Source organism: Panicum virgatum, chromosome 2N (genome assembly GCF_016808335.1).
Source record: "Panicum virgatum strain AP13 chromosome 2N, P.virgatum_v5, whole genome shotgun sequence".
Classification (NCBI taxonomy): Eukaryota; Viridiplantae; Streptophyta; class Magnoliopsida; order Poales; family Poaceae; genus Panicum; species Panicum virgatum.
Window position 1 is genome coordinate 51,980,107 of NC_053146.1, and position 17,960 is coordinate 51,998,066.

At 46.0% G+C, this 17,960-nt stretch overlaps 1 long non-coding RNA gene and 1 pseudogene across 1 annotated transcript; both read right to left on the bottom strand.

Annotated features, from left to right (window-relative positions):
* Window positions 1-895: 895 nt before the first annotated feature.
* LOC120661137 lies at window positions 896-3,155 on the bottom strand. Its single transcript, XR_005669810.1, has 3 exons — window positions 2,109-3,155; window positions 1,934-1,971; window positions 896-1,645 (listed from the first exon to the last, which is right to left on the bottom strand). It is a non-coding gene; the product is annotated as an uncharacterized LOC120661137 (long non-coding RNA).
* Window positions 3,156-14,774: 11,619 nt separating this feature from the next.
* Window positions 14,775-17,638, bottom strand: LOC120658904 (annotated as a pseudogene).
* Window positions 17,639-17,960: the final 322 nt, after the last annotated feature.

The following is a 17,960-nucleotide window of genomic DNA, read 5'->3' on the forward strand; positions in this document are numbered from 1 at the left end:
TGATATGCATGGACAAAGTGTCACCCGTAGTGTTAGCATCAACATATAATAATTTTATGTTACATTTTCTTTGTGTTAAGCATATATTTTTCATTTTGAACCATGTATCGTGTTGTTTTTTGAACTTCAGAAATGCCGCGGCGTTAGGGCACCCTTACACTAGTTTTCTTTAATTCATGGGTCAGTTGGATCCATGCCACTCCAACTTCTTGAAATTGGATTTCATGTTGAAATCCATGCCATTGAGTGGCATGATTTTGAACATGAAACCCAATTTCACGGAGTTGTGGTGGCATGAATCGAATTTTCCCTTAATTCATCATCATAAACACTTGAACCGAAATGTTCATTTTATTATAATTCAGCTATCTCTCATCTCTTCTCATCTTTGCTTGATGATGGAAGTAACCTTTGCTTTAGTTTCATCTATTATATATATATGACAGGGCTAATCCCTACCCTAGATATAGAATAGCCTATTCCATACCTGAGTCAGCCCACCCACCGTCCGCCGACCGCGCGCCCATGCGCCCCGCACCGGAGCGAGCGCGCCCGGTTTCGCCCAACTGATTCTTAAGTCCGCACCCCGCCATTAATTTTTGAATAAAAAATCAGCATCGTGTCCAAGTTGGGCTCAGGTAGCATGGCGGCAGGTTGGGGCATGTGCTCTGCGGGATTTATAAAAAAAACTAAATTTTCATGGTATGGAGATTCCGGTCAAATTCCAGTTTAGGGGGATTATTTTCCGGTCATGTCACAAATGTCAGGGCCAATTGAAAAGCAAATTGTTGGTATTGGCTGGTGAATGCGTCAACTCTTGATTAAACTAAATGTTCTTTACATCAGGAACTATGAGACAACATAAAATGTGATTCAGGACCACGAGCATACAAGCACCACACAATTCTTTCCGAGACGGTACATAATTACCATAAACACACAAGGTGGAGTCATATTTGTGTTATCTGCCACTCCGAACTTACATTTTCATAAGGATCTATACAAAGCTCTATAATATACCATCCTCTCATAAAACTCAGAATCTATTGTACAACAGATGCTCTCTGCGAGAAATCCATCAAGTGATGATCAAGGGAAATTTTCCCTAAACATCTAATGGTGATGGGTGTACTGCCAAAAGATGGCACTGTCAGTGGAGATCATGGTGTCCACCTCAAATCTTGAAAACAACAACAACAAAAAAAAAAACACTTGAACATGATGGCATCATTTTTATAGATTGACTTCATAAAGCTATAAAACATTATCGAACAGAAGTTGGAATGAGCAAGGAGTAACAAAAATAAAGAAACCATTTTTGTTCCTTCTAGGAAGATCTGAACTCAATCAGGGGTACCTTAATATCCTATAGTAAATTGCCAACTAAAAATGCTTGTTAAGAAGGAAAAAAAGTCAACACGAATCGAAGGCTCGCAAATAGCAGGGCTAAAGATCCAGCTCAAGATCCCAACTTTGCCTCAACAAAAGAATAGAGTTCACCTTTGATGCCTAGCCAAGCTTGCCGACGAGCACCATGGCACCTAAACAAAAGGCAGCATAGCACAAGATACTTCTACTTCTAGCCAATCTTCCCAGATGATAGATATCCACACCATGGTACCAGCACCAGCAGTTAGCTTCATTACTGCACCAACAATGCCCTGGAAGATTAGGCCCAAAACCAACACTGAGATGCAACAGCTCCTGATGTTTCAGATAGCGTAGAAGTGAGATAAATTAAGAGTAGATAAATAAAATAGTCCAGATTCAAGTACCTATGCATCTAAATAGCTGTGCAGGAATAGCAAGCTGCAAGGCTAAATGAGATCTGAGCTCAACGTGCTTTCACATGAAAAGAAATAATCCAGCTTTCTATCATATATTACTTATCGATATTGCAGTAAAAAGCTGAATTCGTGATTGTTTGACGGACCTGCATGTGTACTCGATCTCAATTGCAGCAAGATCTATCTGTGCGAATGGAAAATAGAAAAGGAAAAAGAGTTTTTTTAGAACTAAATGGAAAAGGAGTTTTGAAAATAAAATTAAGCTCCTACACATGCGAGATCAAGAACAGGCAACTAGCAGATAAAAAAACGCATCTCAACCTGAATGAATCAGGCCAGGGACAAAGCTGCGATGTAGGGATGCACTTTATGCACCTTCATCTGCGCGCCTGTATAGTGTCAGTTCTGTCCATGAGAGTGGAGCATGCCGATAGTTCCCAATGCCATTGCCGAGATGGGGGGAGGGGGTCTTCAGCGGCGCATGGCCTCACTATGGCGGCACGGGAGCTGGTGGAGCAGGGCCTCGCCGGGGTGGCACAGGAGCCGGCGGCGCAAGGCCCCACCGGGTCGGCGACACCGGCGCCGGAGTGGCCGCGTTGGCCGGCGGCTGCAGCTTCGCGTCGTCTGCTGCAGGGGCCGTCGCAGCCGCTCGGTGCAGCCTGCATGGCCCGCCGTCAGCCTGCAAGGTGCGACGCGCGCCGCCGAGATCCAGGGGGCAGCGGCCGACGCCAGGGAAGCCGGGGTCCTCGCCGCTGGGTGCCGGGGATCACCGCGTGTTGCCAGGAGCCCTGCCCCGTCGCACGCCGCTGGGTCCTCGCCGCCGTCGCACGCCTCCGCTGTCGCCGCGCTCCAAGGTGCCGCCGCCGCCGGGATCTGGGAGCCTTGGCGCTGCTGCTCTCGATCCGCGCCTCTGCCTCTCGATCCGCGGGCGCCGACGCCGGATCCGGTCGGTGCACGCGCCGCCGCCGCGGGATCCGGTGTCGCCGGGAAGGGGTCTTCAGTGGCGCATGGCCTCGTTATGGCGGCACGGGAGCTAGTGGAGCAGGGCCTCGCCGGGGTGGCACAGGAGCCGGCGGCGCAAGGCCCCGCCGGGTCGGCGAGGGGGAGCCCTGCCTCACCAGAAGGTAGCCGGTGGGAGGCCAATTCGGGCAGACGGGGGTACATTTCCGAACGGCGGCTGCAGCCCGCCGGGGCGGCACGGAAGCCGGCGGCGCAGGGCTTCGCCGGGACGGCGCGAGGGAAGCCCCGCCTCACCAGAGCGTCGATGGCGGCAGGTGAATTCGCGAGAAATTAAAAACCGCCTCCACGATCTGTTACGGGGCTGGGAACCAGCTGGGAAATAAAAACCAACAGAGAACCGTGCATGCGGAGGAGGGGAAAAAACCGGATGGAAAGGAGCGCTCGGCGCGGGTCGGGTCCGCGGGTGGCTCGGGTATGGGATAGTTTATTCCATACCCAGGTAGTGAATAGACCTACTATATATATATATATTTTTTTTGAACTTAAAGGCAGGAGCACTGCCGCATCATATAAGGAGAAGAAAGCGGGTTGTTACATAGTTTGTGATTACATAAAAAAGAAAGAAACTCAAGCTCATACTCCTACAACACATGGATAACTAGCCGACCTGGCGGACTTCACAAGCCTGCCGCCTCACTTCCATTTCTGCCTTGATCAAGGGCAGCAGGGACAACGAAGGGAGCGAAACCCCCCTGAAAGTGCGGCGATTTCTTTCGTTCCAGATGTTCCATGATGTGTACATGTAGATGGCTGCAACTCTAGTCCTGAGCTGATGAGGAACTGCGAGAACGGATGAGTTCCACCACTCCTGTATCGTGAGACCTGGATCCGGGATGTGAATTAGTCCTTCTGTCCACTCCTGTACGTGCCACCAAACCTCCCGGGCATAGGGGCAATGCAAGCAAAGGTGAGCAGCCGTTTCCTGCTGCTGATCACATAGCGAGCAGACCGGGTTACACTGAACACCTTTGAGCAACAACACATCTGCAGTATGGAGTCGCTCCTGAACAAGAAGCCAGGTGAAGAAACGATGTTTGCCTTCAGTCTTAGCCTTCCAAATTGCAGTGGCGTTGAAAGGGCACATTCTCCCGGCAAACTGAATTGCATACGCCGATGCTGATGTGTACTTCCCATTAGCAGTCCATTTCCAAATGATTTCGTCAGGATTGTCGGAGAAATGGATGTCTTGCACTGCTTCCCAAAGAACAATGAACTCTGCTATTTCAGTTGCATTTGACATTCTCCACAAGCCACGTGTCCAAGTCTGATTGTCAACTTCATCTCGAACCTTGAGGCGTTTTCTCCAAGCGAGCTTGTACAGATTGGGTGCAACATCTCTTGGTGCATGTCCATGAAACCAAGCTGAGTCCCAAAACAAAGCCTTTTTTCCATCCCCAATTGTGACCGAGGTACTGCACCTGAAAAGTTGGCGATCTAGAGTATTGCAAGGAACTTCTGAGCCAACCCATGGCCTTTCCGGATCCGTCCAGGCAAACCAAAGCCATCTGAGCCGTAACGCCTTGCCAAAACGTTCAAGATCGAGCACACCCAAACCTCCCAACGGCTTGGGACACTTTACTCTTTCCCAGGCCACCTGGCAATGCACACCTTTTGCCTCAGATGTTCCTTTCCACAGGAAGCCTCTTCTCAGTTTATCAATTTTCTTAATTGCCCATTTCTTGATATCAAACACAGTCATGAAATATACTGGCATAGAAGAGAGGACAGTGTTCACTAACTTTAGACGTCCTGCTTTGTTGATCAATCTAGCTTTCCAAGATGGTAACCGGTTTGCAATCTTGTCTATGAGAGGTTGGATGTCAACACGCCGTAAGGGTCTTGTATGTAGTGGCAAGCCAAGATAAGAACATGGGAATTCCCTGACCGAGCATGGAAAGGCCTGCATGACTTCAGACACATTGATGCCATCACAACTAATTGGATAGACAGCGCATTTGTTGAGGTTAACCATGAGCCCAGACGCCGCCCCAAACATTTCCAAAATATTTGCAACGACATGTACTTCATGAGGCTGAGGGTTTAGAAAAACAGCTGCATCATCAGCGTACAGACTGGCCCTCAGCCTGGTAACTCTGCCCCCCAAAGGAGATAAATGACCCTCGGCCGTGGCAATGTCGAAAAGGCGCTGTAAAGGCTCCATTGCCAAGATGAACAACATTGGTGAAAGGGGATCCCCCTGCCGAAGTCCCCTAAAATGTCTGAACCAGGACCCTTTGGACCCATTTAGCAGCACAGAAGTGGAGCTGGTTGCCAAAAGTGTGGATACCCAAGCACGCCATCTAGATGAGAAACCAAACTGCTGCAGAACCTCCAACAGAAAATCCCAGCGTACACTGTCAAAGGCTTTTGCAATATCTAACTTGAGAAAGAGACCAGGTTGTTTTCTTCTGTGAAGATCTCTGATGAGATTTTGAGTATACAGGAAATTGTCCTGGATGCTTCTTCTCTTTATGAAAGCACTCTGTGATCTTGAGACAATTGTATTCAAGTGAAGAGACAGCCTGGTAGCCAGTAGCTTGGAGAATAACTTGGCAATAGAATGAGTCAAGCTGATGGGTCTGAAATCAGCAAGTGTCTGAGCATCCTCTTTCTTTGGTAATAGGACCATATGTGCTTTATTTAGCTGCTGAAAGTGTTGGTTGTGCTGTTGGTAGAAAAAGGTTGCAGCAGCCATAACATCTTGTCTGATCACCTGCCAACATTTCTTCAGGAAAACACCAATGTAGCCATCTGGACCAGGGGCTTTTTCTGCAGCAATATCCTCTATGACAACCTTCATCTCTCCCTCTGTAAATTCATTGTCAAGATCCTGGAGATTATGTTGCTGTAATCCAAGCTCCTCCCAATTCAAAGTAGCCGGCCTAGTGGGAGGCGTGGCAAAATGATGGCTAAAATGCTGGAACACAGCAGCAGCTTTGTCTTCATGAGAGTAAAAGGTTTGTGATCCCACCCTTATGGACTGAATGAAATTTTTTCGCCTACGAGCATTGGTCTGCAGGTAAAAAAGTCTAGATCCAGTTTCAGCAGCCTTTATTGCAGAGAGACGAGCCGACTGTTTTGCTCGGAGTTTTTCCACTGCCGTCATCCCAAGGAACCTGACCTTTAAATCGCGCTTGAGATTTAGTTCCAAAATGCTCAACTGTCTGAATTCCTGCACCACTTCCAGTATCTGAATCAGAATCCTTGCAGCACACAAGAGCAGTCTATTATTGCCCAACAATGATCTGGACCACTTCTGTAATTTTTTGCTGGTACGTTCTAACTTGGTGTGAAGTCTGAGGAATGGATTTGAGATTGCTACATCTTGCTGCCAAGCCGTGGAGACAACTTCATGGAAACCCTGCAACCTGGGCCAGAAAGCTTCAAAGCGAAAACCCCCGTGCTTAGGTACTGTAGCATGTCCGACCATGTACAACGGGCAGTGATCAGAAACCCGTGATGAAAGTGCCTGAAGAAGAACATTTGGCTTCATCAAATCCCACTCAGTAGTTGCAAAAGCTCTGTCAATTCTTGTATGAGTTCTGTCATTGGTCCAGGTGAACTTTCTCCCCCTCAAATTGAGTTCTTTTAAATGAAGGTCATGCACCAGATCTCTGAACATACCCATGAGTCTTCTATCAAGATTATTGTTGCTTTTATCTGCTGCGTGAAGAATCATATTGAAATCACCAATGAGCAACCATTTTTCTAACACAGCCTGACTGATCCATCTTAACTCCCCTAGGAAATTGATTTTGTCCTGATCTGCCTGTGGGCCATACACTGTTGTGAGACTCCATTCCTCTCCTCCTGAGATAGCAGCCACTTTTGCTGTGACAGTATGCACTCCCACCTCAGCTTGCAAAATCTTGTAGTGATCATCATCTGTTGCTAGAAGAATACCCCCCCCCCTTGTACCATCAGCTGGCAAGAACACATAGCTCTGCACGAACTTGGGCCCCAAAGTTTCAGTCACAAGCTGTGGAGTGAAAGACTGTAGCTTTGTCTCCTGAATAGAGACAATAGTTGCCCTTGTTTCTTGCACCAGATCTCTAACCACCTTTCTTCTTGCCGGATTGTTGAGGCCCCGAACATTCCAATTGAGAACATTACAATTGTATTCTAACATTAATACAGAGAAAACTCGGCCAGCTCCATTGAAACAAGGAACAAACTATGAAGGAACACACAACCAACTCCACAGCACGAGGACACCAAAGTAGAAAACTACTAGCTACAACCCACACCCAACTCCGGTAGAAACTACTGTTAAGAAAGGAACTACTGATACAAGGTGACCTTAATTGACAGGAACACCTGACTGAAACTAAAAACGCACACATGACAAGACACGGGAAACACACACACATAGCCAAGGGCAGCAAGGTCCTTGGCCACCACCTGGGACTAAGCTTCAGCATCGATGATCAGGGGAGCCAGGATATCCATGGCACCCCCCTCTGGCAAACCAAACATGTCACGCATCCCAGTGACCATCTCCCCTTCCAAATTGTCAACGAACTTGCTGTGAAACCTGTGCTTGTCTTGCTCAGACGGCTTCTTAAAGGCACAAACAATCCCACTTTTCTTGATAAGCAGAGCTGTAGCCTGCTCCTCCAGGGTAAGATTAGTCGGTGGTTTACTGGCTAGCCTCTTGCTGCGCCTCTGGGGTAGAACTGCACTCGTTGCCTTGGCATGATCCCACTCTGCTTCCGCCGACTTTTCCATTGCACTAGCAAAATTGGATTTGCACACCGGAGTTAGCAGAACCGGCTCCATGATAGGTACCACAAACCTTGCCATCCCATTCCCCACATCCAACGAACTGATCAGGGCCTCAGAAGTTTTAATGCCCAAGTCCCCTGCAATGTCGCACAGTTGCACAACATCAGGCAGCAGTGTTTTCGCATCAGTGACCAACTCAGCCTGAAACATGGGCTGAGGCCCAGGAACGGAGCTATGGACGGTATCTCTGTTCGGCCCATCATCAGGCAAGGAGACATCAACAGACTCGGGGTCCTCGCAACCCCCTTGCGAAACCAAGACACCCTCCAGTGAGGCAGTTGCATGGCAAGCAGAGACAGGCACCCCCATGGACGCCCAGCACAGTGCCTCCTCCTGCATCAGGTCCGGCAAAGGCACGCTGCTCTCGATGCACGCGCTTCCCCAAGAATGGGAAATGCAGTGCGCGTCCAGAACCGCGCTCAGGTCGTGCAGCACCTCTTGTTTCTTCTTGCGGCCCTCAACGCCTCCTTTCTTGTGAGCCCAAGCATGCTGGCCCGACACCTCCCATAGCATTGGGTCCCAGGCAGTTGCATGGTTATCACACCTTTCACCAATAAGGAAAGCCAGGTCTGCTTGAGCAACAGCGTGCTTGTCCGCCTCCTGGAACTGGACAACGGCCTCCTTCTGCATGGACTGGTCAACCACTGCAACATCTGGCATGTCTTCCCCAACTCCGGCAGGAACACCATCACCGACCTTGGGTTCCATGACGCGACCACAGACATGACCCCCGGCGCCAGAAGACCCAGCACCACCGCCGTGGCCACCAGGACGGCCGGCGTGGCCACTAACTCCAGCACCACGGAACGCCGAGTGAGGAGGCGGAGGGACCTGCATCTGCCCCTGACTCCCTCCCGCACCCCGACCCGGCGATCTATCACGACGAACAGAGCCCAGCCTGTCATGGACGGTAACACGCCGCGGCGAGCGAGCCCTGTCCGGTACCCCCAGCCTCCAACTGAAAAAATGCTTCACCGGCCACTCTGCCTCCAGAGATTCATCAGGAAGTCCACTAGTTGCACTGTCAGAGCTCTTCCATGAAGGGCTACTTGTGAGTGGTGAGAAGTCGATAACCTCGTCGATGTGAAGCAGGACGTCAAAGTCCAACAGACTGGCAGCCCCAGGACGAACCTCAGGGAGCTCCATATTCCCCATCCTAGTACAGAAGTCATGATATTCTTCCTCAGAGAACTGAACTGGCTCCTCCAGCCTCAAAGTCCCGGCAATGGCGATGGTGTCGGGATCCAGAGTCGTAACCCAGACGCAGACACACGCAGCTTCCTCTTCCTTTCTCAACTCTTGATCAACCCGGTCCACAATGGTTGTGGACGAGAACAGCTTGCCAATGGCAACAAGATCAGCAGCGGCATGGCCAGGAATGCCCTCAATGCAAACACGCACCCGGAAGTTAAGCTTGCTGGCAGCTGCAACCCCGAACTGGCGCGTCCAGGGCATGAGGTGGAGGCGGGTGCCCCCAGCAGAGATAGGCCCGCGGCCGAGCGCAGCATTGCGCTGCGCCGGCTGCTCGAAACGGAGAAGAAAGGTCGCAGGCTTCAACATCGTGACCCGCAGCGCATAGCCGGGGATGCGGAGCTGCCGCAGGGCTTCACGATGAACCTGGTCATAGGTGAGCCACCTTCGGCCATCCACCTGCACACCAACGAGGGAGTGCAGCTCCAGATCCCTCTCGGCCTCCCGGAGGAGCCCCGTGCGGCCCGCGCAGGCCGTCACCCGCGACGGCCGAAGATCAAGATCTCCCGGGACGAACTCCATCGCAGCAGGAGAATACTTCTCTTTCCTCCTGGACTCCTTCTCCCTCCACACAACCCTGCTGGTCCGATCAATGACCTTGCAGTACCGAGCCTTGTGACCAGATTTGGAACACAGAATGCAGCGAGGTGGGTCTCTACAGTCGGCGATGCGGTGGTCACGAGCAAGGCAGTTGAAGCACCGGTTCGCCGCCGTGGCCTTAAGAAGCAGGGCAAGACTCGTGGAGGACTGCTCATGAATGCCCACCTTCCCGCCTAGACGATCATGAATGCTCACCTTCCCTCCCAAGCGACCATGAATGCTCACCTTCCCTCCCAAGCGACCATGAATGCTCCTGTGCATGGGCTGCATCCGGTCCCAAACAGTGGACCGCGAAGTCCTCGCCTTTCTCCGCTGAACACTCCAGCCATCTGCATCTTTCGCAGCCGCATTGAAGCGCGGCCGGAAAGTACGAACCCCAACCAGAGCATCCTTGTAGGAGACATGATGTGCCGCAGGCTTGACAACGACCGAACGGAGCTGCCGGCCATTACCTCCGTCTTCCTTTGGCATCCGAGGCGACCCAACCTTGGATCCAGTAGGCGCAGAACCCCCAGCAGTCTTGAATGCATGACCCGCAAGCTGCAGGTCATCCTCCTCGTCCTCCGATGCAGAGCAGTAATGCAGGTCCAGGGCCTCCCCCGACGCACAGGCACTCACCGGCAGCAGGTCGCCGGCCGGTGAGGACGGGGAGGGCCGGGCCGCCGGTGGGTCACCGGCCGGCGAGTTTGGTGGCTTGGACAGCTGTTCGCTCATGTCTCCTCTCTGCCCCTTGTTGACAGTGGGAGCTGAGACCTTGAGGCCTCAGAGATTTGCTTGCAGCTCACTCCAGTGAGGACTGAGGCAAGCACGAGCAATTCTATATATATATATATATGAGTGTTAGAAGAAGTCACCACGTTCGCTGAAAGGGCGAAGAAATTCCCACATTAATTTAAAAAAGAAAAGAATTTGCACCGTAGGATTTTATGAAAATCTAATGGTCTATATTACTCGAAAGAGTACATCATATTATTGGTATTTACTTTTAGAATTAGACATTATTAGTTTTTTCTAATGTGAAAAGGACTCGGACTCCATCTTCCGTAATCATGTCTCCGATCAGGTTTAAAGAAAAAAAAGAAAAGTTGACATCTTAAAACATATCCGAATCGTTGCTAATTAGGTTCAAATAAAAGAGGAAATATAAAAAAGGATATGCCTGTTTTTTTTAGCAAATCAAGGTCAGGTCGATCAGTTTTGATCCATAACCAACACCGGACACAAATATGCTCACTCTCATCAATAAATAAATATTTACTCTATAATTATATTAATTACTTTGTTACTTCATATGCAAATTATATACAACCAAAGTTGTTACAGCCATAGCTGGAGCTCTGCCAAAATAGCCCTAAGTCGATAGCCTACGAATCTACGGTACATAACAAATTATTCAAATCAGTCGTTGTTGTTGTTCCTCTTCGCTCACAAAAAATAGCAAGCTTTGAGGCACAATCTAAACTCAGCAACTGAGTTGAAATAAATAGGGAATTTATCCATTAGGTGCATCGGACGTGAAACACACTAATCGATTTTAAATGTATGGAGGAAAAAAATTGAAGATGCAGAAATTGGCCGCAATAGCTCAAGAAAATGAAGTAAAAGAAAAGAGTTGGAAACAACGGCAAAGATATGCCTGGAACTATACATCGATGAGACAAAAGTCTGAAGTGGACCAATTTATGCGGTCAATCAAATGGGCTAAAAATAAATAAGAAAAGTATAGTAATCAAAGTGAAAAAAAAACCAATGAACTCTGCTGAATAAAATATATAGGGGTGTGCTATTTAACAAGCTACATGCTGAATTAATATTCAATGTGCCCGAGTGCAGCCGCTAATCGGAAACGGTGAATCATGACAGAAAACTATTGAGGAGGAAAGTATCACGCTATCATGTGCTCTGTCCCAACAAAGCTATATGCTAAAGAAATATTGGAGCATAGTTGAAAACGGAATTATGATGAATAAACTGTGATTTGTATGGTGGCCATCATCCACTGCACTAATCGGAAATTACAAGAAGAAAGAAGAATCAGGCAAGAGAATAAGTACATGCATTTGATTGCGAAAACAAACCCCATTAGATAGTTGAACTCAGGTCTTGCAGCCAATTTGTTTGAAGGATCAAAATTCCAAACTCACGTGCCACTGTGATGGCTCACACCTCAAGCAAGAAGTTACTACCACTATAGTCTCAGATTTTTATATGCTTTCTTGAAAACATAATTTGGCAAAAGTTGAATTATCAACTAATGGTTTACCATAATAATTTATTGAATTATCCGCTAATGATTTACCATAATAATTTTGTTAGGCCAGCAACAATATGGTACTAGAATGCATTTGCAGGACTTGGCTGGCAATACTGACCTACATAGCTATCCTCAACCAAACCTCCATTGGTTGAGAGAAAACCTGTCTCCAGGACGACCTCCAGCCATTTTTATCATAGAGCATATTCTCATGGAAGGTATCACAAGTAAGGGTGGTAGATAGCCTCAATTTAATCTAGATAATCTAGATGTCAGGCTCAAAAAGAGCCGAGCTCTTATCTTATATAATTTGAGCTCAAAATATAAGAGCCATGTTAGATTGTGAAGAGACCACTAGGACTATGATACCTTACCACCCATAAACACAAGTCCTACTTACCAGTGTGCAATGTACAAACTAACTGATTATATACATAGCTACAGTGTAGATCACCATTGTGTAATGATTGTCACATACTCGAGTTCTAACCTTAAATAATGATATAAGCATATATATTTCCAATAATAAAGAAGATTTAATTGCAGACTTCATCATCCTTACACATTAGTAAGTCGCCACTGACCTAGGTTAAAATTTAGAGGGAGCACATCTCATTAAGGGCTGCTACATTTTAGAATTAAGGGTTAAATATTGTAAATATGTGTTCATTACCATAACTTTAAATTAAAATTTTCAAACTAATTTAGTAATACGGGAGTGAACTAGCTCGTCCGCCCTTGCATATTAGTAAGCTCATTGTAGTGTGGATGCGCAATGGAAGAAAACATTTGCCAAGTTGGACAAAGTGTGTTATGAATTTTTTTTGGAGGTATAACAACATTGCTAGGCCATCATGGAGAAGCACCACATAATAGCAACAACTTACATGAAACAACTATATAGCTTTGTCATTTGTTGATGACCGAGAGCTAAAAAATTTTACAAGTGAAAAAAAAGATAGATGACAACCATTGTGGTGGAGTGCTATGCGAGATCTAGAACAAATCAACTTGCAAATTGATATTTGACATGCACACCCATCCATTGCATGCCACAGGTAGTGTTCAACAAAAGATAATGACGTGCAGTCGTGTGCTATCAATGACGCGTCTTCGATTATCGTGGTTATCGTGGTATAACGTGAAAAGATTTTTGGGAGCATAATGGCTGGAGATATATAGCTATGCCTAAGACAATATGAGAACATGCATCACAAAGCTATATCAATGAGTGGTTGGAGGATAATAAAAATAAGTAAATTATACTTATGGTGTGGTATATGTATTGAATCAATTAACTAAATCATCTTCAAGTCTAGGGATAATTTGTTTATCATGTCCAATAACTAGAACACTCAAGAAAAAATATACATTGCAAGTATTTTCTAAAAGGATAATATTTAATATCAAATAAAGATATAAATATTTAGTTACTTCCATTAAATATCCCGTGTTTCCATAAAAACATTTAATTTTCTCCTAAATTATTATCCAAAATACACTATAAATATAATAAAGAGCTCAGAAAAAGAGCTCTGACGCACAATCTAAGCTCACCAACTGAGTCGAACTCCACAGGAAAATTTTCTATTAGATGTATCAGACACAAAACACACTAACCGATTTCAAATGTGTGGAGGAAGAAAATGGTAGGGAGTGAAATTGGCAAAAATAGCTAGAGAAAATGGAAGTCAAGAAAAGAGTTAGAGATAACAACAAAGACATGTGTGGAACTATCCATTGCCGATATGACACAACTTTGAAGTGAGACAATTTCTGTAGTTAGATGGGCGAAATACCAAAAATGTACATTAACCAAAGTATAAAAAATACCAGCAGGTTGGACCAAATAAAAAACTAATATATATTGATGTAGCATATTTATTATATATAAGTTTTGCTACGGTAGGTGAAAATAAATAACTAAAATATTTTTTGAGAGCCTCAACTTATTTTTTAATATAAATTTTTATTTAATCTATGCCTATTTTTAATTCACTGTAACGAGGAGTGAAATCTAGATCTGTTGGATGCTATCTAAAAACTAGACCAACTAGGTTGCAGATACTTTCGCTTAGGCGTCGTTTAGATACCAAAATTTTTTTGGGCAAAAATTTTTGGCACCTTTTCCAACACTAATTACGAGTATTAAATTTAGATTAATTATAAAACTAATTACAATGATGGACGGGAAATCGCGAGGTGAATCTATTAAGCCTAATTAATCCATCATTAGATGTTGTTTACTGTAGCATGACATTATCTAATAATTGCATAATTAGGTTCATTAAATTCGTCTCGCGATTTCACCCGAGGGTTATGGAATGAGTTCTGTCAGTTATCCATATTTAATACTCCTAATTAGTGGTTAAACGTTTGAAGTTACTATAGCGTGTAAAAAAATTTGGGAACTAAACGGGACTTTAGTAAAAATCAAATTATTGCAAGGCACAAAACGAAGTCCACCATCTAAGTTACAAGTTGTAGGCTTCGGAAATAACACTAACACACATATATAAATGTATCTAATAACTACATAAAAAATTAGAAAAAAAACAAACGTGTATTCAAGGTGACCATATATTACTATTAATCATCAAATTTAGTATTATGTGATACAATATGCATCTATATTTATGGTGACCTAATATTCAATTCAATCCTCAACTTTAGATATCATAAGCTAAAGTATTAAAATATGTCAACATGGTATGAAACAAAGCAACTTTAAAATTGATGGTTGATATGATCGCCTATACATAGAAAGCTACAGGTAGTACTCTATGAGAGCGAAGCAAAGATAAATGAAATGTGAAATACATCTCTTCGGTAAACTTAAAAAACTAAAACAAAGTTGTTAAAAAATACTAGCTACCCGCGCTATTAGCGCGGGCCACCTTGCTAGTTTGTATTACACGAAAGTGGCCGTAGTGATCGATGATCGCAAAACACCATTGCTTTTAATGGTTCTTCTATGCATTGAAGTTGATGCTTGTTTGACACAATTATCTAAGAAATTTGATCTCAAAAAAAATCTAAGGAATTTGATGCTTGCTATGACACTATTAAGTAAAAAATTGATATTCCCGAATCTCAACTTGCCTCAAAATATTGAGTTGCTAAGATGAACAATGTTGCCAACAATTTAATATATTGTGCTAAAAATCTTTTACCGCTCATAGCATCCATAGCAACGACGGGCATTAACCTAGTACAGAATAAAGATCGAGCTAGACGTCAATCACGCCCACTTGGCCATGAGGGACATGCCGCCAGCGCCGAGGAGGACGGCGGCGAAGGAGCGGAGCTAGAGCCTGACGCTGCCCTGCAGCCTGGGCCCCATGAAGTCTGCTGCGAGGAGCTCCACCAGCGCCATGTAGTGGAGCAGCCCCGCGGAGGTGGCGTTCAGCAGGCCGGCCACGACCAGCGCCGTGGGGCTGTTCTCCCGGTACACCTTGGTGAGCGCCAGCCCCAGCGCGATCCCGAACGGCGTCGTCGTCGAGAAGAAGAACACCAGCCCGGCCCTCATCTTGAGGCCGTACTCCGCCTGCAGGATGCAGCCGCCGAGCCCCATCCCCTCGAACAGCTGGTGGAAGCACATGGCCGCCACCAGCGGCCGGATCGTGCACACGCTCGGCGACGCGCCAATGCCCAGGCCGATCACCACCGAGTGCACGATGATGCCCATCTCAAGGACCTGCAGTGCATATGCGACCATGTTTTAATTATTGGCGTTTCCAGTTTCCAGCAGAAAATAAAACAAATTTTAGCATGAGCATCAGTCATGGATTTCAATCTGATAGTGATGGCGCATGGTTAGCACTTAGCAAAGTCGAGTGTCCGACATGTTTGATAAGTCAAAAAACTTGTTAACTATGCGCACACATCACCTAGCGGACACCTCATATTATCCATATATATCCTTTGTTTAATTAAATAAGTCAAACACGGGAACACGTCGCTTAATTGACAATTGTGTTGTATTATGTCAGTTCTATTTTCCAAGACCCCAAAAACCTTTGACCGGCTCAAGCTGCTGAACGTACTATTGATGCATTAGCAAAAAAATTACATAACAAGACAAAATTTGAATCGCAGAATGATTTACTTCCTTTTGGGACGGACGGAACTATTGCCATTGAAATTTCCACTATTATTGAATTAATTACAAATCTAATTGTACTACTTTATAAATTATACTCCATCCGTTCCAAATTATAAGTCATTCCAAGAATCTTGGAGAGTCAAAATTTTCTAAGTTTGACCAAGTTTATACAACAAGATAGTAACATCTATGATACCAATTAAGTATCATTAGATTCTTTGTTAGTTATATTTTTATAATATACCTACTTGATGTCATAAATCTTTATATTTCTCTTTATAATTTTGGTCAAACTTTGAAATGGTTTGACTCTCCAAGATTCTTGGAATGACTTATAATTTGAAACGGAGGGAGTAACTAAGTTCATGTTTATTAGTTAGCCTAATTGTTGTTTGTCAAAATCTTAAGGTGTTTGACTTTAGAAATGTGTGCATATCATAAACTGTAGATGAAGAAAACAATACATAAAAATATGGTAGATGATTTAACTGATTTATATGCATCTGTTCCTTTTATATAGATCGCGTACAGATTTTTTTTATCAACAATAGATGTTAGTCTAATGATATGCATATATTTGAAACAACAATAATATTGTTGGATTTTTTTGAAAGTATTTTTCTATGACTATAGAACTTGGATAATTTCTCTAACAAACAATGTTATATATGGCAAATTTACGGTTCGAGTTTGGCTGTGTGCGGTGTTATATATTTAAAATGGTAATTTAAAGAGACTAGCTGCTATTCTACTTGTGTCATTTTCTCATGCAGTCCTATGTCATATATCAAAAAAGCATTGTCATATTTGGAAAATAAAATAAAATAAGAGCAATGGCATCATAGTTGATGTACTTGTGACTTGTGAGATGCATTGATGGCTCTAAATAAACCAATTGAGAAGACCATCTCGCAAAAAAAAGAAAGAAAAAATCGCGATGACTTTGTTACAACATAATCTAGCTGCGGACGTACGCGTACGGCGATAGTCCTTGAGATGCGTAACCAGGTACGGACGCGGAGTAGTTGATTTGACATTTGACAATTTTGTTTCTGTTATCTTATATATACGAACTGCAAGGCCAATCGCCTGCGGCCAACAAAGCAAGAAGATGCATATATACTACCGGAGTGTGGAGATGGCAACACGATTACCTGAACGACGACGCGGTTCCGGTGCAGCAGCACCTTGCTGGCCTCGTCGTCCTCGGGCTTGGCGGCCGCCGCGGCCGCGCGGCGATGTCCCCGTGTCCGTGTCCGTGGCTGTGCCAGTGCCCGTGCGCCGTGCTCTCTTGGTCGGCGACCGCGGCGCCGGCGCGCTGGCCGGAGGTGCTGCCGCTCCTCTTCCGGTTGTAGAAGGTGAGCGTGAGCGAGTCCACCATGAGCGTGAACAGGGCGGCGAGCATGGCGACGAACGCCGTGAAGGAGAAGTCACCCCAGGGCTTCTTTGGCAGGCACGGCGAGGTGAGGTTGTTCAAGGAGTCCGGGAGCACATGCATGTACCCCGTGGCGAGGATGACCCCCGACGCGAAGGCCTTGACGATGACGAAGAGGTTGCGGTCGGGCCGGAGCGCGGGGACGGAGCGGGAGAAGAGCGGCAGGCACACGCCGATCACGCTGGCCACCAGGATCGTCGGGATGGCGATCAGCTTCAGGAGGCGCAGCGCCTTGAGGACGTTGTGGCACGCGCCGTCCACGGAGGGGTTGGCGCAGGCGTCGGTCGCCGGGGCCCGGCGACGCCGGCTGCGCCCCGGCGAGTAAAGGAGCGGCAGCGACGAGGAGGACGAGGACGGCGAGAGGGACATGCTGGGTTCGCGACGACATCGATCTAAGTCGGCTTCTTGTTGATGGCTCACACCAAAGCTCCTCTAGTCTAGTTGGTTAGAGGAGCTGAGATATGGTCGTCCCCACGAGGTCGCGAGTTCAAATCCCAGTTAAGACGAATTTTCGCCCATGGGTAAAAAAATCTCCTCGTTGTGCTCGCCGGCATGGGCTAGGGTTCGGGGATTTTTCTGCGGCCGGGAGAAATCGTGTTGGTTCCTCCTAATGAAAAACGGTGGGGTCCGTTCACCCCTCCGGCCACATTTTTTTTTTGTTAGATGGCTCACAGAATATGGCGCACGAGTTGCATCTATATAGCATGAGGATCTGTCGTGGAC